General features: G+C 50.3%; 2 protein-coding genes and 1 pseudogene across 3 annotated transcripts in view; 2 read left to right on the plus strand and 1 right to left on the minus strand.

The window, feature by feature from the left end:
- Positions 1-8,293, plus strand: part of LOC143695956 (uncharacterized) — a 758,734-nt pseudogene extending 750,441 nt beyond the window's left edge. Inside the window, exons 2-3 of the transcript XR_013185421.1 lie at positions 6,232-6,297; positions 6,452-8,293. The product of XR_013185421.1 is annotated as an uncharacterized LOC143695956 (transcript). The remainder of the gene's footprint in view (positions 1-6,231; positions 6,298-6,451) is intronic.
- LOC129131986 (uncharacterized) overlaps positions 1-20,548 on the minus strand; it is a 150,508-nt gene that overhangs the window by 106,010 nt on the left and 23,950 nt on the right. The window lies entirely within an intron of this gene.
- LOC143695937 (uncharacterized) overlaps positions 1-20,548 on the plus strand; it is a 297,449-nt gene that overhangs the window by 13,776 nt on the left and 263,125 nt on the right. The gene's annotated exons all lie outside the window — the stretch shown is intronic.

The following is a 20,548-nucleotide window of genomic DNA, read 5'->3' on the forward strand; positions in this document are numbered from 1 at the left end:
TGTGCCCACATAGCTGTAGGGTTGAGAGGAATCTGTTCCCTGTGATTCTTTGGGAGTAAAAAGGCTTGTGCTATTGGAGTTCTCTTTGAAAGAAAAAATGGTGAGTCTATGCAGTATACCTGGACGAGAATCTCTTGTCAGCACTGTCAGCACTTCTGGAACAACGAAGATCTCCTTTGGGCTATTAAGAGAGTCACCTATAATTAAAATCTGTGAAGGACCACCTTTTGGCCCATATTTGCCTGTGGGAACACGGTGAACATTCTCATTATTAAAGTCGATGGACAAAGCAGTTACCAATTGCCGGCGGGTTCCCATCTGGGTTGCCCCATGGGTTGGATCCTCTTCTTGAGGTCCGGAACGTCCTGGGTTGGTGTGGGGTTGGGTCTGGGTGGCCTTGGATTTGTTGTCCCAGCCCGGGGCTCCACTGGGCAGCGCAAGGAGTTTAACGGATGCTGCTGATAATGCTGCTGATTCTGAGGTCTTTGATATTTGTTACGGTGGTATCGGGGTGGTGACCTGTCTGGACAGTCCTTTATGTAACGTCCAAGATCCCCACAGTGATAGCATTTAGCTTGGTCTTTAGAAGCTATTACTGCATATGCACCAGAAACCCCTTCAGCAATACCCTTAGCAACTGCTTGGGCCACTGTATTTTCAGTGGACATGTGACGTGTACAGCATTCCAGCATTTGCTCTATGGTGGGGTCTGTATCCATGGGTAGAGACCTCAAAATGGCTTTGCATTTTTCATTTGAGTTACTCAAGGCAAGCTTACATAAGAGTTCCTTACTTGCCTCTGTGCTCTCTGTTTCTCCAGAGCATCTCTAAGTCTGTCCACAAATTGGATAAAACTTTCATCTATCCCTTGTTTAATAGTAGAAAAATGCATTGTTGGCATTGACTCATCATACACGAGAAGTAAAGAGGTTTTTGCTGCGAGAGCGACGTCGTGCAGTGCCTCTTTATTCAGGGTTTCCAATTGGTCTGCTGGTTTCTGTAAGTCACCTTCACCAGCTAGTTGGTCTACCATAAAATTTGTCTTATTAGCATCTGCAGAATATGAGTCTGATAATGTTTTTAATTGTTTTTTCCAATGCCTGTCCTATAACATATATTCTGCTGCGGACAGGAGGCAGTGTGAAATATTTTTTATATCGTGGGGAAGTAAGACATGCTGAGAACATGGCTTCTAGGAAATTTCTAAAAATATGTGAGCTTCACCCATGTTCTTTGGCTATGTTTCTTAATTGCACTAGTTCCTTATTCGAGTTAGCCGTCCATGTCTTTATAGTAGACTTGCCATCGTTTCGCCCTTGCTTATATTCTACCGGGAAAGCATTAATTTTCTGTGCCAGCTCCCAGTCCCCGGCCTTGGTCGCTTCTATCTTAATAAGAGCCCATGGATCCGTGTGGATCGTGTCAGAATCAGATTCATTGAGGGAGCTCTGGTCCTCTGAGGAGGACTGAGGGGGGGGTTGCAATTCGTGACCTATGCTTTTTCCATTTAGAAGCAGCATTTTTCCAATGTTTCGTTGGCTGTGGGGGGGCGCATGGCATGACCTGGCCAGGGGGTGGCGCCATTGGAGCTGGGATGGCAGCACAGCATGCGCAGGACCGGGTGTGGGGAGTAGCACTGTGTGTGTGGCAGGGAGGGTGGAGGAGGGGTTGGGGGGACGCGTGGTGGGGGCAGGGGGGCTGGGCGGGGTGGGGGTGCGGGCATGGGGGGAGTGGGGGTGGGCTGGCAGTGGTACCGGTCCGGGGTGCCGCGGTTACGGGGTGGTGTGGTGGGACTGTGCATTTGTGAGGTGTCCCTGCTGTGGCAGGCAGGGGCAGGGGGAGGGGGCGGGGATGGACACGGGCTCGGGAGCGGCGGGGGTGAGGCTCGGGGAGCCGTCGGGAAGGGCCGGGCCAGTCGGAGCCGGGGCGGGTGGAGCGGGGGAAGCAGGGGGGGGAGCAGGGGTGGGGGGCGCGGCTACGGGAGGAGTCAAAGTCACTGCAGGGGTGGGAGGGGCAGGGAGCACGGCGGCAGAGGGAGCGGGGACAGGGGGCATTGCGGCGGGAGAGGCACTGGGGTACACCAGCGGAGGGGTGGGGGCACAGCGGAAGGGGCCAGAGCCGACGCAGGGGTGGAGGGGACGACAGGAGGGGTGGGACGGCCCGCAGCGGGGACGGACGAAGCCGGCGCAGGGGGAGGGGGGTCCGCAGCAGGAGAGGGGGAGGCAGAGGCAGGAAACGGGGTCCCCGGGGCCGGATACGAGGAGGAGGCTGAGCCGGGGGGAGGGGGGGGTATATGGGGTCTTAGATAAATCCAGAAGCGGGGAGTTGGGCAGTGCAGACCCCGCAGAGGTGGAGGATGAGGGGGGGGAACCGTTGTGGGCAGCGCAGGCTCTGCAGTGGGGGTAGCGGGAGGGAGAAGGACTTTAGGAGCTGGGGGATATGTGGAATGCAGGCTACATCCCTGAGAGTCGTTATCAATGTGATTAGCATTTGAAAAGGAAGTGTCTGTAAGTGACTGCAAGAGTTTTTCTCTGTTAAATTTTTCAATGGTTTTAGTTATTATATGGAATAACGACAAATAGTTAGTCGAGGAATAATCCTGTTTTGTTTGTGAGATATATATGGTGTTGCCAATCCTATCCCATAACGAATTTTCAATGACTGATTCCTTATCAGTATCAGGAAATTACGAAATAATCCAAGTTACAAATTTTTAGGGTTAGTTTTTGAGAGCTTGCCTTTAGAAAGAGAGAAATTGTTAGCAGATAAGATTTCTAAAATAATCAAATATATCTCTGTCTCGGTTTTACTTAGTTTTAATGTACTAAAAATTGTACCTGTGTAAATGGTTAGCCCTTCCAGCAGAAAAAAAACGAAAAAAAACCCTAAAAAAGAGTTTTAGAGCCCCAAACCTATGCGTGCAATGTTAGCTAATTTATACTTACAGTTCTTGGGGTCCAAGATCTGTGGAAGGGGTCTGCTGACATCAGTTCTCCTCGGAACTTTCTCTCGTTCAGATGTAAGTTTTGAGGGTCGAACTGACCCTCCTGGGGATAGGTTTTTCTAAAATGAAAAGTCCCTTCACAGGAGGAGTTGCTTCCCAAACAGGCAATCACAGAAAACCCCGGGGGGGGGGTTCGTTGCTCAGCGGACGGATATCGCCTCTGGGTGGGTCCGTAGTCATTGGGCCGCAACTTTAATAAAGCCTCTGATCTGGCCTTATCATAAGGCAGAGCAATAGGGCTCAGGAGCTCAGTCCCCGAGTAAGAACCGAGTGCCAGAAGCTAGCTCGCTCATGCCAACGCTGCGGGTCAAGCCCCTAGCAAGCTCAGTGATTCTCAGCTCTTATAGTTCAGCCCTGCTTGCTAGGTAAGTTTGCCCTTGGCTTGAGGCTGCAGCAGACAGGGAGAGAGGAGAAAGAGAGGCGCAGGCTGTTCCACGGAGATGGCTTTATTCGGGGAGGTCCATGAAGGGTCCCAGCAACAGCTCTTCTTCTGACTAATGGGGTACAGCATGCTTCTTTTATAGGGTTGGATAGGGTCCAAACTTGACCAATAGTAAAGGTTTACGGGTATCCATAAATGACCAATAGTTTAGGGTTAAAATGACATTGCTTTATAGGGTAACAGAGATAGGCTATGGGGGGGATGTCCATGGAGACAGGAACTTCTTTGCTGCCTCAGCATTCCTATTATTCAGATCCTCCATGGTGCTTTTCCTAAATCTATGGGGTTTATTACACTGCATGGTTCCAGTTCCTCTCTTTCACCCTCACTTTTCTTCCAGTCACTCCCAGTATCTTCCAGTGTACCCCAGTTCCCTCCACCATCTTCCCAGATCCTTCCAGTATGATCCCATTTGCTCACAAGCACTCCGAGTGAGCCTCAGTGTAGTGGCATTCACTGCCAGTATGATCCCAGTCACCTACAGCATGATCCCAGTTCATCCCAGTATAAGCCCAGCAGTTTCCAATCACCCCCAGTATGCACCCAGTTCCTTTCAGTTGGTCCTAGCATGTTCCCAGTTGATTACAGTGGCTCCCAGTCACCCTCAGCATAGTCCCAGTCATTCCCAGTATAACCCATTTGCCCCCAATACGGCCTCAATTGCCCCCTGCAGGCTCCTGCTCACTCCCAGTACAATCCCAGTATGATCCCAGTATGATCCCACTCTCCATTAGTGTAATCACAGTGTACCCTGGCATGGCAGTATGATCCCAGTATGATATCAGTACAAGCCCAGTACAGCCCCAGTCACTCCCAGTACAATCCCAGTGCAGCCCAGTCCCTGGCAGTGCTGCCACTGCTGGGATCCCCCAGCCCTGTGTGCGTTCCCCCCTGGCGGATGTGCCGGGAGGAGCCCCAAGGGCTGGCAGTGGCCAGGCAGGGTCCCCAGCAAGGCCCAGTTTGGATGTGCAGCCCCCAGTTTGCCTCTCCTTTGGCCCGGGCCGGGTTCCCCCCGCCCGCAGCGGCTGGGAGCAGCCGAGAGCCCCGCGCTGCCCATCCCGACCTGTCCTGGCTCCATCCCCACTCCTGCCGCGGACTGCGAGGGCTGCGGGAACAGGCACCGAGGGTGTGGCTGCTGCTGGGGGAGGAGGAGGAGGCAGGGAAGGGCAGGGATGAAGGGGGAAAAGGAGGTGGGGCTAGGGGGGAGGAGCAGGGGGAGGAGGGATGGAAGAGGAGGGATGAAGGCAGAGAGAGAGCAGCGATGGAAGGAGGAAAAGGAGGTGGGGTTAGGGAGGATGAGAAGGGATGGAAGGGGAGGGATGGAAGAGAAGGAGGTGGAGATAAGACAGAGCAGGAGGACGAGGGGGATGGAAGAGGAGGAGCGGTGGGAAGAGGAAGAGGAGGGACAAAGGCGGATCGAGGCTGAACTGAGGGAGCCAGGCCGTCGATCCCTGCCTGAATTCGCAGCCCCCACCTGTGGGATCATCGCCCCCCCCATCGCGCCGGTGAGCGGGGAGGGGGAGCTCAGCCCAGATATCCCGGGGGGTCCCTGGGTTGGGGTTTTTGGGGCGATGTTTGGAGAATGAAGAAGTCCAAGGCTGAGCGGAAAAGGCCCCTTGGGGGGACATCGGGGGGTGGCGGTGGCGGCTGCCGGCAGAGGCAGCCTGGAGGAGCAGAGCCCTGTGTGCCCCAGGAGCCCAAAGTGGGGAGCCCAGAGAGGGGGGAGCGCCGCCATTGGCAGGAGCCTCAAGAGCCTGGAGAGGGGCAGGGGGGACTCCTTGGAGCCGCTGCAGCCCAGAGCAGAGAATGAGGGGAGAAGGGAGCCCGGGAGCCCAAACAGCCCCGGCATCCCAAAATGGGGAGAGCTAAGCGGGGGGAGCTTTTGGGATTGCTGGGACTGCCCGCAGCCTGGGCAGGGTGGACACTGAGGAGAAGGGGGACCCCCAATCCAAGCGTGACCCCAGCAGCTGGGACAGGGGGGAACCCCAGAACAACAGAGGGGAGGAACCAGGGACAGGGAACTCCTGGGAGGCTTTTTCAGGGCTGAATCTTGGTGTTTGGGAGGTTTTTCTGGAGCCAGATGGCCGCTGACTTGTAGAGATGGACTCAGGCAGAGGGACCTTCATACTCAGTGTGTGTTGGGGAAGATGAAACAGGAAAGCCTTATAAATATGATTGTCTGGCAAAAGATTTCGAGAATATAGAAACTATAAGCAAGATTGAAATGAAAGCAAATTTTGAGATACCTCAGTTAGTGAACAACTGGAAAACAATGGTGTGGCCCAACTGAAGGTAATCCCCTTTTAATGAAACAATTCCCTCTGCTTGCAGACAGGTCCAAGGGTCAGAGCAGACCCTACTAGCTCAGCAGAAGGGGTCCAAAGAGGAGTTTTTAGCATTTAAAATGTAACACAGTATGGTGATGTAGTGATTCTTACAGGCTGTATGTAAATGCTCTAGGATTTGTATCTTGTACTAGATTGGTTAGTGAGAAATAGAATATTCAACACAGAAGAAGATTTATTGTATTGTAACAGGAACCTTTCTCTCTTGCACTCTTCCCCTCTTACTCTCTTACCCTCTCATCCTCTCTACCCCTCTCTTCTCTCGGGCCTGCTCCGAGCTGTGCCTGGCAGCTCCAAGCAGGGCCCTGCACCCAGGCCCTTTGCAATAAACCGCAAGTTCCAGGGCCTGGCTGCAGAGATCTCTCGTCTCCGTCCATCCCGACCGTCCTACCCCCCGACGCTCCTACAAACGCGCTCATCCCTTGTTTTCCCCAAACCAGGATTTCCCATTGCCAACCTCAGGGAAGCTGCGAGGAAGAGGAAGATGCCCCAGGGCACTGAGGCAGGTGAGGAGGAAGTCAGTGCCCCTTTCCCCTCTGTGCTGCTCCATCTCCCAGCCCAGCACGGCCCCCGGCTGCATCTCAGCCCTGGGGGGATCTCCTTGCCCTTGCCTGTGGCACGGAGGCAAATCCCATCTTGTCCTTGTCCTTCCTCCCCCAGAGCAGGAGCTGAGCATGGAGAGCAGGGAGGACAAATCTCCGCGGCAGAACCTGGTGGCAGAGGCCGTTTTGAGCGGCTCCACGGCGCAGGAAGCCAACGGGGAGGAAAAGGCCCGGAGCTGCCGCACGAGGAGGGGCTGCAAACGCAGATGGCGGGGATGTGAGGGGCAAAGAGCCAGCCTGGGCCGGGAAGACGGCCGGAGATGGAGCCAGAGCTCGGAGCTGGTGCTCCATGAGCAGCTCCATGATGGGGAGAAGCCCCACAGGTGCGTGGATTGTGGGAAGAGCTTCAGGTGGAACTGCGACCTGATTGTGCACCAGAGAACCCACACTGGGGAACGGCCCTACGAGTGTGGGGAGTGTGGGAAGAGTTTCAGCCAGAGCTCCAGCCTGATCAAGCACCAGAGGACCCACACTGGGGAACGGCCCTATGAGTGTGGGGAGTGTGGTAGAAGCTTCAGCTTGAGCTCCAGCCTGATCAAACACCAGAGGATCCACACTGGAGAAAGGCCGTACAAGTGTTCTGAGTGTGGAATGCACTTCAGCCAGAGGATCAGCCTGATCAGGCACCAGATGACCCACACTGGGGAGAGGCCCTACGAGTGTGATAAATGCAGGAAGAGGTTTCAGACCAGCTCCAATCTCCTCCTGCACTATTGGATTCACACGGAGGAGAGGCCCTTCCAATGCCCTGAGTGTGGGAAGGGATTCAGGCAGAAGTCCACTCTTGTCACCCACCAGCGCATCCACACTGGGGAGAGGCCCTACGAGTGTGATAAATGTAGTAGGAGGTTTCTGACCAGCTCCTCTCTCTTCCTGCACTATCGGATTCACACAGAGGAGAGGCCCTTTCACTGCCCCGACTGTGGGAAGGGATTCAGGCAGAACTCCCACCTCATCACCCACCAGCGCATCCACACAGGAGAGAGGCCCTACGAGTGTCCCCAGTGTGGGAAGAGCTTCTCACAGAGCTCTAACTTGACCAGACACCAACAGAGGCACCAGTAAGGGAAGCCCTGCGAGTGCCCCGAGTGCGGGCAGAGCTTCATGTGCTGCTCCAGCTCCATCCCCCACTGGAGGAGGCACTTTGGGCACAGCCCTGGTCACTCACATTCCCTGTGATCCATGTTGGGAACACACCTGGCTGCTTCTCCTTTTGGTTTGGCCTTAATTTTCCTCTGCTTCACCTTCATCCTTTAAAAACACCCAAAAGTGGGTTAAATGAAGGAAATTGATTGAATATATCTGCAGTTCCATAATTTCTCAGTTATTTTAGAGGGAATTTAGGATTTGGGGACACATTCTGTGTGGAGTGCTGCTGTTGCTAAGAAGCAGGAATTTGATCTCACCCTTCTTGTGTTGCTAAGAACTCCTCCCCTGATCCAAACCCCAACTCCACCCTTGGGATACCCTATAAAAACTCCACAGCCCTGCTTTTGCCCTGTCTTTGGGGGGTAAGAAATGGATTCCCAGAGGATCAGCCCTTTTCTCACTGCATTCCCAAAGGATCAGCCTCATTCTTCACTGGATTCCTAGAGGGTCAGCCCTTTCCCACTGGATTTCCCAAATTTGAGCTTTTCCCATTGGATTCCCAGAGAATCAGCCCTTTCCCACTGGATTCCCAGATGATTAACCTTTTCACACTGGATTCCCAGAGAATAAATCTTTTCCCACTGGATTCCCAGAAGATCAGCCATTTTGCCACACGATTCCAAGAGGATTGACCTTCTTCACTGAATTCCCAGAGGATTCTGACTCTGTCACTGTTTTTTTTTTTGTTTGTACTAATGCATTTGTATTTTTAATTTTTCCTAATAAAGAACTGTTATTTTTACTCCCATATCTTTGCCTGAGAGACCCTTAATTTCAAAATTATTATTTTAATAGAATATATTAATAATATTCTTATTACTATTATTATTATTATTATTACTAATCAAAGGGATGGGGTTTGCATTTTCCATTTCAGTGGAGGCTCCTGAAATGGGGAGACACCCCCAAGGACGGGCCATGTAAAATAGTTCCTGAAATATGTAAATGAGTTTACCAATATGCATGAGGGTCTATGAATATGCAACAGGCTGATGTAATTAAAACCAGATTAATTAAGGGGTGTCCCCGAAAATAACTGGGGGGTCTTGGTGGCCATAACAACCTTTGCTCGATGGTCCTTGTCTCCCATGACATCAGCCTATTGCATATTCATAGACTCTTTGCATATCCGTAAACTACTTTACATATTCCAGGAACAAAATTAGCTTCATCCTTTTTGGGGGTTCCACCCCTCTCCCAGCTCAGTTTTGGGATCCCATACTCGTCCCAGCTCAACTGGGGGGCCCATTCCCCTCCCACCTCAATTTGGGGGTCCCATCCCCCTCCCAGCTCAATTTTGGGGTCCCAGCCCCCTCTTATCCCCAGTCTCCCTCCCCTTTCCGATCGTTTCCTCAATTCCCTTTCCCGTGTTTGGTTTTGGGGGCTCCAGGCCCCTCCTGCTCCGTTTTGGGGTTCCGACCCCGTTTTGGATTAATTTGGGGTCCCCAGGCCATCCCCAGGGTCACCTTCCCTCCGTCCCCAAATTCCGCTCCTCGCAACTGATGAGTCATCAGCGAGACACGCTCTGATTGGCTGGAAATTACCCCGCGCCGTCTCTGAGTGTTTAACACAGTGCGAGGCCTTGGTCTGTGCCTGGCAACTGATGAGTCAGAGTCGGCCCGGGCGGTGATTGGCTGAAAATCGCTGAGTGGGGAAAGTGCTCTGAGTTTCTGCCCAGCAATTGGATTGTCATCAGTGCCGCACCTTCTGATTGGTCGGAATCTGTTTTGGGGTGGGGACGGGAGGAACTGGGGTTACTTGGGGTTTCTTTGGGTTTATTTGGCGTTATTTATGGACTATTTGGGGTTTATCTTGGGTTTTATTTGGTTTATTTTGGGTTTTATTTGGGGTTATTTTAAATTGTTTACGTTTATTTAAAGTTTGGGTGGTTTTGGGCTTATTTGGAATTATTTGTTGTTCTTGGGGTTTATGTTGGTGTATATGGGGTTTTTTAGGTTTAGTTGAAATCATTTCGGGTTTTTTGGGTTTGATTTGGTTTTTTGGGGGTTGTTGGGGGGTTTTTTGGATTTGTTTGGCATTATTTGTGGGCATTTAGGTATTGTTTGCGGTTTTTTGGGGTTATTTGGGGTTTATTTTGAGTGTTTTGCGGTTAATTTGAATTTATATCAAATCTTTTGGGCTTATTTGGGTTATTTGGCGTCATGTGGGGTCAAAAAATCCAGGAATGTTTCTCCTGCAAAACAGGAATTTTTCCTTAAGAATCCGAGAGTTTTTCCCCAATAAACTGGGAACGTTGTTCCCTTAAAAATTCCAGACTTTTCTCAGCCAATAGCGGCGCGCCCTGCCCCAAACCATCCAATCACTGCGCTTCATCTCCCTAAATAACGAATCACGGTGCACCCTGCCCCAAACTAACCAATCACCACGAGTCTCCCCTCTGGAACACCCCGTGCGCCGATCCAACCAATCACCGCACACCTCCCCTCAGCAAAGCCCGCCTCCCCTGCCCCTCTCCTGTCAATCACCGCACCCTCTATGAAACCAACCAATCACCTGGCATCTTCCTTCAACCACTCCCACCCTCCCCGCGCCACTCCAGCCAATCAGAGCCGAGCCCGAAGCCGCGCCCCCTGACCCCAGGGCTGGGCATGGAGCGGGCGCCCCCTCCCCCCCCCGCCGTCCCCCGGGACCCCCTCGGGGACCCCCGGGAGCCACCCCGGGCTCGGGCGGGTCCTGCGGGAGGCGCTGGAGAGAGCAGGGGAGGCGCTGGGAGAGGACGGGGGGCTCCGGGAGCTGCTGAGGAGGCGCAGGAACAGGTGAGGGGTCCTGGAGGGGTCGTGAGGGGAATTTGGGGAGGGGTCTTGAGGACGTTTGGGGGGATTTGGGGAGGGTCTGGGGGGAACTTGAGGGGGTTTTAGCGGGGTCTGGGGGTGCTGGGGGGGCTTTGGGGGGGAATTTGGGGAGGGTTCTTCGGGAGGTGTCACGATCCGTCCTAACAGATGGGTTTCGTGATGGTTCGTGGATTTGATCTCAGGGTGCAAAAAGAACCGACACGGTACAAGGGGGTTTGCAATGATAATCGAAACAAATGCGCCTTTATTGAATGTCCCCAGCAAAATGCGATAGAGGGATTAAGGGAGAGAAAAAGATAGAGGAAGAGACAGACAAAAAAGAGAGAGAGAGAGGGGATAGAGCTACCAAACATAGAGATGAAGTCCTTTGGTCTAGTCCAGTCGAGGATCCACCTGTTACGTCGGGGAGATCTCAAAGTCTCTGGCTAACTCAGAGGTTTTTATTAGGATAACTCTATTGGAAATTGCCGGGGAGGGGGGAAACAGATACAATAAGGAATAGATGTAACAGGTAGTCCATGTTCTCAGCAGCAAACGAGAGCCATTGTCTTCTTGGTCCAGCGGTCACAACCTGCAGGCAAACATCTCGCTTTGGTCAGCTTGCCTCCCCCACACACCTGCCCCGGGCTGGGGGTTTCAGTGCCAGTCCTTGGAAGGAGCAGAGGGGCCTTTTCACATGGGGGTTTCATGTCTCAGTCCTCGATGGAGAGGCTCCTTACATCTCAGTCTGTGTGTCACGGTGGTTGTAAAACAGGTGAGGGTCTTCTGTGGGGGGACCACCCAGAACTCAGGAGAATCCAGCCAGGCCGAGAGGTGGGACAGCTCCCAAGGCTGTTGTTGCAAAAAGGGCACAGTGCTTCCTTCTTCTTCTCATTGGGCTCAGTGTAGCATACAGCAAACAACACCTGTGAAAACAGTAACTTAGCACTGTGCTCTCAGGTTTCAGGGCCTTTGGCGTGTGTAACTTTCTCCTACAAAGCCCGAGATTTTCAGACGGCGGGGGGGGCGGGGGGTCTTCTCTTCAGTGGTCCCCAAATGACGATCATGGGGCAGGTGAGGGAAAGTTCGGACAGACTTGCAAGGACCAATTTCAACTCTTTACTGTTTCTGTTGGCTATAGTCCATTCACTTGCCTCAGCTGGAGGTTGTACTTGTGAAAAACGCCAATCACTTGGTTTTAGAATTTTAAAAGTATAATAGTAATGGTTATAAAATAGTAATATGGTTATAATAAAATGGTTATAAAAATAGTAAGATAATTAGAGTAATTAAATTTTGAATAACTGAGATTTAGGACGACACGAGGCAATAAGAACAAAGAGTTACTGATGCTCCAGGTACCTTTTTCTGGGCAAAATAAGCCCAAACAAGGACACACATGAACAGAGGTTAACCTTTAAAAGCAATAACCTATTGCATATTCATACATCTTATACATGATGCATAAATTCTATTCAAACAAAGGATTCTATCTGGGCAGTGTCAATTTCTTCCTTTGAATCCTGATGAAGTCTTCAGGGCTGAGCAAGGTGGGAAAAAGTTAGTTTCTTCTGATAATGGAGCAATAAATTCTTTTTTTCTGAAAGATTTAGCTGTCCTGTGGCTGCTTTCTGGTGTGAATACCTCATTCCTTTCTTTAAAAAATATCCTACTGTTGAACATTGCATGCAAGATGTTTTCCATTACCATCTGTATGGCAGATTATCTTTTTTTAAGCGGGCAGTTTGCCTTATCTCTCTCTTTGAGTGACCACAATCACACCTCCCTCGGGAGGGGACATCTGTTGATAACAGACTATTGAATGTCACTGCATGACTGATAAGAACTATAACATCCCATTGGGAGATGCTCCACCCAGAGGGAGGAGCCAAGCATTGCTACCCAGATATAATCCAGAGGTTTTTGAGACACCAGCGCGGCTTTCTCACGGGATTCCCCAGAGGAACAGCAGCTGCCTCTTCTTCCACTGGATCCTCGGAGGAAGAGCACATCCTTCTCTACAGGACACCCCTGCTCCAACAGAACCACTCCTGACACTTCAGGAGGGCTGCAGCCACATTTCCAATTGGACTGCTACCAACACCCCACAGGGTGTCAGATTGGTTTCTGACTCTGTCAGTGTTGTTCTAAGGTACTGCAGTGTTTATTTTATCCTTTTATGTTTTCTTCCCTATTAAGGATCTGTTATTTCCTGCTCCCATATTTTTTGCCTAAGAGCCTCTTAATTTAAAAATTTATAGCAATTCAGAGGAGTGGGGAGGCTTTACATTCTCCATATCAGGGGAGGCTCCTGCCTTCCTAGGTAGACTCCTGTCTTTCCAAACCAAGACATATTCTGGCGTGCAACATGCGGAGAGAGGGCACAGAAACAAAAAGAGAATAACAGTTCTTGAGTAATCTAATTTTTTGTGTGCGGCTATGGAAATCTCATTAAGTGACACCCTGTGGTCCAGCTTGCCTTGGTTTGGGTGGCACGTGATCGTGGCTGTATTTCTCCCATTGGTAGGCCCTTATCTAAACATGGGTCCTATAACCAAGGCTACTGTGGCTGTTATCCAGTTTGTTTTATGGGTGAATAAGGGGAGGAATTAATGGCTTTTTAACTTCCTCTGGAAAGCAGGCACATGGATTCACAGCTATCACACCCTAACTGTATGTTTTTGGGGTTACTTTAATAATGGCACCTGCTGTAAGGAAATGACACCGAGCGAAATCTTCTTCCAACCCTTTAGCCATCTCTTTGGGTCTGCTCTACCAGTTTTTTAAGGGTTGAGATCGACTTGAAATATTAATGATATCATACAGTGGCTGGTGTTGCTGATAGGCCTGCTCTATTTAGCATTTAGAGAGAAGGGGACACTAACCTGGATAACCACCCTGACTCCTACGCCAGAACCTAACACACCACCAGAGTCTAGGGGTGCTGCTGCCCCAGAGCCTGACCCTGCCCCACAGCCCACCTCAGATACGAACCACCCAGATTGCTGGAGGGTCTGGTGAAGGAGATAGGCCGGATGCTGAAGGAATACACTTCCCCAGCTGGTGAGAAGCCCTCCCCATGCCTTGAAGAGGGAGAGTCTAATAGTGCAGCAGCGGAACCCACAGATGCTGCAACTGCCCTGGTTCCTGTTTTTTTTTTCCCCTGTGACACTGCACACCAGTATCAACTAAGGCATTGTATTTTTGTGGCTCTGATGTGCCAGGCCATTGGATCCTGGCAGCCACAGCCAGCAGCAGTTGCTCCTGTGGAAACAAGGAGTTCTAGGATGAAATCAGAGCACCCAGATAGGGGAGGGCCCTCACAACCCTCAGGAGACCCAGAGGTTACAATCATCACCAAGTCCCTGACGTACAAAATCTCTGAAATCTGCACAAAGACATTGTATGAAGGGGACATGAGACTTATACAACCTGGCTACTTTGCATCTGGGACCTTATGGGTACAGGTGTACAACTGGATGGTGGTGAGGCAAGGAATTTGGGACCCTTGACCCTGGTATCAATCAGATTTTTGTAAGGAGCCAGGGTCCCCTTCCCTCTGGAAGTGGCTTTTAATGAGTGCCAGAGAGAGGTTTGTCCACAGGGAGAGCATGCAGGAGCACCACCATAGAATGTGCTGAAAAACTCTGTGAGGATCCAACAGCTGAGAGAAGTAGCAGTATTGGAGGGACTCTTTGGGAGGGATGGACAGCATGAAAATGACCCTGACAAGGTCAGGTGCACAGGGCAAATGTTGTGGAGCCTGGCAAATCTGAGGCCATCTCAATACACCACCTTCATTGCAATGATTGATGCAGATACCAACCAAGAGACAGTGGGCTCTGTCGCCAACAAGCTCAGAAATGATGAGAGTCTGAGCAACAGCCCAATGCAGGCTCATGTCTCTGCCGTGGTCAAGGAACTCAAAGAGGAGATTAAGGGAGACGGTGAGGGAGGAGGGGAGGAGAAACAATTCCCACATCCCAGTAGTGCAAGTCACAGGCCCCAGAGTCAGAGCCCAATGTCCTCCAGTTAGACAGAGAGGGTACACCCCAGGTTAGGGTGTAACCTGTGGTTCTCCCTGCATGACCATGGGGAAGACACAGGAAGGTGCAATGGGAAACCCACTTCTGTCCTGACATCATGGGTGCATGAACTCAAGGAGGGAAACACTAACCAAGGGAGTTCCACTTAAGGGAAGGTACCTCCAGCATGTATGCCCAAGAAAGAAATAATAACCAGGGTTAGATGGGCCCTGCCTATAGCCAGGAAGAAGCACAGGAAAACCGGATCTTTTGGACGGTGTGGATCCAATGGCCTGGCACATCAGAGCCACAAAAATACGATGCCTTAGTTGATACTGGTGTGCAGTGTACCTTGATACCATCGGGGCATGTGGGGGCAGAACCTGTTTCCGGGGGTGACAGGGGGATCACAATTAATATGTAATGTAAAGTAATTCATGCTTAGGTGGAAAACATATAAAATAAAAATTGTAAAATAAATTAAACTTCCAACAAGCCTCTGACCACTGACTACCCAGAGACAGATTGCCACCGAAGTTGCGAAACTCCTGGTGGCAGCAGAAAATAATGCCTTGTTAAGAAGTAAAAAGGACATGGCTGGTGCGGAGATGGGCTTCACCGGGAACACCAGAGGATGATCAGTACTTGATAAGTATCATCAATCAAGATAACTGAAGTTGTCAAGAACATACATCTGAATACACGACTACTCCTGACATGATCAGCGCCCACCACCACCCAAGAAACAGCATTGTCCAGGCCCGTACAAAGAAACTTCATACATAGCAGGATAACAAAAGAAATTGGGGCACCTCTGCCTCAGGCAGAAAAAAATGTATAAAACAGCCCTGCCGGAGACAGCATTTGTGAACAGAGGGAGGTCTGATGCGATAGAGGTCAGATCTAGGTTCACCTAGCGCCGACCCCGGGCTCAACTCTGTCTCTTTCACTGTGGCTATCAAGGACCGTATTTTCAGTCGTGGAAATAAAATCTTTCGCATTCATTAATTTGGCTTCTCATTGATCATTTATAACAACAATTGACCCTGTTGGAAGCTGAGGTGAGCCAGACTGGGAAGGAGTGGCAGAAACATCCTATTGTGACTGGCCCAGAGGCCCCGTGTATTCTGGGCATATTCAGAATTCCTCCAGAATGGCTTTACAAAGACCCAAAGGGACTCAGGTGGGCTTTTGGAATAGCTGCTGTAGAGGCAGAGAACATGAAGCAGTTGAACACTTTGCCTGGACTATCAGAAAACCCATCTGCAGTAGGACTCCTGAGGGTAGAATAGCAACAAATACCAATTGCCACCTCGACAGAGCACCTCTGGCAGTATTGGACAAATCAGGATGCTGTGATCCCCATCTAAAAAATGATCTGCGAGCTGGAGAGCCGAGGGGTGGTCAGCAAAACCCACTCACCCTTCAACAGTCCTTTCTGGCCTGTGTGCAAGTCTGACAGAGAATGGAGATTGACTGTGGACTATCTTGTGCATTCAAAGACTGTGCCTTGAATGAATAGACTCCACTGCTGAGCGCTGTAGGGGGATACAGTATGGGTAAATGAAGGTGGTATAGAATGTAATCTTATCCCCTAAAGAGTTCCAGCTGAACCAATTGCTAAAGATTAGGAGCAGGCCTGATGTTAACAGGCCACACCTGTAGCCAATAAGAGTGTTATAAAAGAGTGGATTGGTGGGAACTGGAGTCAGTTGGCCACTGTGAGGACAAGGAAGAGTCAGTGCCTAGAGGAGCTGCCTACCAGAAACGTCAAGGAGGTACGAAACTCCAGCAATATGCAACCTTTGGAATGTAATGGCAATAGAGCACTGATGTGCCGGACATGCTGGAACTCCAGTATGAGCTGGAGTCCAAGGCAGCAAACTGGTACACCACCATTAGCATTGCTAACGTGTTTTTCTCCATTCCTCTGGCAGCAGAATGCAGGCCTCAGTTTGCTTTCACCTGGAGGGGTGTGCAGTATGCCTGGAACCAACCGCCCCAGGGGTGGAAGCACAGCCCCATCATCTGCCATGGACTGATTCAGAGTGCACTGGAAAAGGGTGAGGCTCCAAAACACCTGCAGTATATTGATGACATAGTTGTGTGAGGGAAGACGGCAGCAGAAGTGTTTGAGAAAGGAGAGAGGATCATCCAGATTCTCCTGAAAGCCAGCTTCTCCATCAAGAAGAGCAAAGTAAAGGGATCTGCTCAAGAGATCCAATTTCTGGGACTGAAGTGGCAAGAGGGACGGCGTCAGATTCCCACCAATGCCATCAACAAGATCACAGCAATGTCTCCGTCAACCAATAGGAAGGAAACACAACCTTTCGTGGCTGCCATAGGCTTTTGGAGAATGCCCATTCCTGAGTACAGTTAGACTGTGAGCCCTCTTTACCTGGTCACCCGCAAGAAGAACGAGTTCCACTGGGGCCCTGAGCAGCAACAAGCCTTTGCACAGATCAAGCAGGAGATTGCTCATGCCATAGCCCTTGGCCCAGTCAGGATGGGACCAGAGGTGCAGAATGTGCTCTACTCTGCAGCTGGGAACCATGGCTTGTCCTGGAGCCTTTGGCAGAAGGTGTCTGGGGAGACTCGAGGCCGACCACTGAGATTTTATGGTCGAAGCTACAGAGGGTGAGAAGCCAATTACACCCCAACAGAGAAAGAAATCTTGGCTGCCTATGGAGTCTAAGCTGCCTCAGAGGTGATTGGTACAGAAGCACAACTCCTCCTGGCACCCCCACTACCAGTGCTGGGGTGGATGTTCAAAGGCGAGGTTTCTTCCACTCACCATGCCACCAGTGCCACATGGAGCAAGTGGTTTGCTCTTATCACCCAGCGCGCCCGTACAGGTAAACTGAATCACCCTGGGATTTTGGAGATAATTACCAATTGGCCCAAAGGTGAGAATTTTGGTGTCACAGACCAAAAACAAGAACCAGTGACATGAGCTGAGGAAGCTCCTCCCTATGACAAACTGCCCCCAGAGGAAACGCGCTACGCTCTTTTCACTGACGGTTCCTGTTGCATCGTAGGGATGAACCAGAAGTGGAAAGCAGCCGTATGGAGCCCCACACGACAGGTTGCAGAGGCCACTGAAGGAGAAGGTGGATCAAGTCAACTTGCTGAACTCAAAGCTGTTCAGCTGGCCCTGGACATTGCAGAAAGAGAGAAGTGGCCAAAGCTCTACCTCTACACTGATTCATGGATGGTAGCCAATGCTCTGTGGGGATGGCTGGAGAGGTGGAAAGAGTCCAGCTGGCAGCATAGAGGAAAACCAATTTGGGCTGCTGATGAGTGGAAAGACATTGCTACCAGGGTAGGGAGGCTACCTGTGAAAGTCCACCATGTAGATGCTCATGTTCCCAAGAGTAGAGCTAATGAGGAACACTAAAACAATGAGCAGGTAGACCAGGCTTCAAAGATAGGGGTGTCCAAGATAGACCTAGATTGGGAACACTGGGGAGAGATATCCCTAGCTAGATGGGCCCATGATGCCTCAGGCCATCAGGGCAGAGATGCCACCTATAAGTGGGCACGAGACCGAGGGGTGGATTTAACCATGGACAGTATTTCACAGGTTATCCATGACTGTGAGACGTGTGCTGCCCTCAAGCAGGCCAAGCAAGTGAAGCCCCTATGGTACGGTGGGCGGTGGTCCAAGTACAAGTATGGGGAGGCCTGGCAGATTGACTCCATCCCACTGCCCCAGACACACCAGGGCAAGAGCTACCTGCTGACCATGGTGGAAGCCACCACTGGAAGGTTGGAAACTCACCCTGTGTCTCATGCCACTGTCTGGAACACCATCCTGGGACTGGAAAAGCAGGTCCTTTGGAGACATGGCACCCCTGAGAGGATTGAGTCAGACAATGGGACTCATTTCAAGAACAGCCTTATCAACACTTGGGCTAGCGAACATGGCATTGAGTGGGTGTACCATATCCCCTACCATGCACCAGCTGCAGGCAAAGTGGAGAGGCATAATGGACTACTAAAAACCCAGTTGAAAGCTTTGGGTGGGGGATCTTTCAAAAATTCGGAGCAGCATTTAGCAAAGGCCACCTGGTTAGTTAACACCCGAGGTTCCACCAACCAAGCAGGTCCTGCCCAGTCTGTGTCCCTGACTATAACAGATGGAGATAAAGTCCCAGTGGTACCTGTCAGAGGTTTGTTAGGGAAGACAGTGTGGATCAGTTCTGCCTTGAGTACAAACAAACCCATTTGTGGGGTTGTCTTTGCTCAGGGACCAGGTTGCACATGGTGGATAATGCAAAGAGATGGAACAACACGATGTGTACCTCAGGGAGATCTGATTGTGGGGTGAGAATCATATGCAAATATCACTGTTTGTTGGATGTTACTGCCATTGTCTGTACATTAAACCATACAGACAGGAGATAGAAGGAAATGTGTAAGTGTTGAAGGTCTGGGCAAGTGATAGATGGAGCTTTGAGTGAGTAAAGTGAAAGGGGGGAATCCTGCAGCTCTGTAGTATAGGGCCTGCATTCAGTGGTCCAGTGTGGGGATGTAATGAGGGCATGATGGGTATTGCTTGTAAATTTTGGGGGAACAGATGGAAATTTTGTGTGAATAAATGCATGATGTGTGGTAGTATTTTGATGATACGGGGATAAGGGTGGAATGTCCTAGGATGACATTATGATGCTTGTATCCCCATTCATGTGTTCTGTTTATGCTGGATATTATGTTCTGTGCCTTTAAGACTGGCTCTGAAAAGAGAAAGTTTTGTTTGGGTTTTCTTATCAGCCTGGCGGGACACAGAGGCAGGGCAGTACATGGTGCTGCTTTTGCTTTTTTGCTCTTGCCTTTTGCTTTGCTCTCGCTCTTGCTTCTGCTTTGCTTCTGCTTGCTTTTGCTTCTGCTCATTAGCTAGTTTAGCTAAACAGTCCAAATTTCTTCCTGGATTGTTTCTCCTCTCCTTTTTTAGACCATCTCGAACCTGCTCCGGACTGGGACCTGGGAATTTATTAAAGAATCCCTGACATCTGTGTTGGTTAAATGATAAAACAGATTGCAAGAATAAGAGTGTTTAAAAAACCTGTCCTGAGGACACCCTAGGGCAGGGCAATGACAGCACAATATACTTACAGTCACTGAAAACATCCGAGTAGGATGTTAATTCCTTGAAACATTGTGTACTTAATTAGTGCCATGGGTCTTCAGGAACTGGCTTTTGTCTATAAGTCTGCAAGCTAGTGCATGAACAAAGTGAACTGAACAGTTCATTACTGGGACCTGGGAACCCTGTGGCCTGCGGCAGCTGCCCCAGCACCGGAGGGACTGATAACAGAGTAACCACCCCCGAGAGAGACTTTCTGAATTTGTCATCTTTTTTCAGAGTGGTATCATCCGGTATTGTTCATTCTGTGTGCTGGGGGGTGCCGTGCCTGTTAAATAAACAGGTTCTTTCCACTTCTCTCCGAGGAATTCTTCCCAAACCGGTTGAGGGGAGGGGCCGTGTGGATTTGCTTTCTGGAGGGGCCCCCCTTTGGAAATTCTCTACCAAATTTGCCCTAAACCAGGACAACTGGGAAAGTGGGATAAAAAGTGGAGGAGACCCCTAATATTTTGCTGGATTGAGGGATAAAGATGCCCAAGTGTTGTTATAGAGCACGACACAGCACAGAGTACCACAACTCCATCAGAAGGGTGCAAGAGAGATTTATTATAGCAACATGTTGCTTTTATACTTTTAAATGATATTTACATTCACTTAACACACACATTCACTGCCCATTGGTTATAGGAAAGAAACAAAGTTCTCAGTGGGTGACCAAGGAGCCACACCATTCTGTGAGCCAGCTAGAGTCTGTATCACTTAACTTTCTCTCCTTCATCATGTCTCCATGGTGACAACCTTGGTGTCTTCCTCAGGAGAGATATGGGGCTTTCCTTATCATCAGAAAGCCTTTACTGGCTCACAAAAACAGCACAGAATGTCTCTCCTACACCCAAGAGCATCCAGGGTTGAACAACGCAGCTGGATTGAGGGATACCCAAGAAAATCTGGGGTTGGCCAGGAACATTTTGAGATTCTATAATACCCGTGGTGGATATTAACAAGTGACTTGAGAAGAAAGGTACCTTATTTTTGTGTTGGCCTGTTGTGAGTGGGAATGAGTGAGACGTTTTAAATAAATAACAGTGAGTGAATGAATGAAT

This window comes from Agelaius phoeniceus, chromosome 27 (genome assembly GCF_051311805.1).
Source record: "Agelaius phoeniceus isolate bAgePho1 chromosome 27, bAgePho1.hap1, whole genome shotgun sequence".
NCBI classification, from domain to species: Eukaryota; Metazoa; Chordata; class Aves; order Passeriformes; family Icteridae; genus Agelaius; species Agelaius phoeniceus.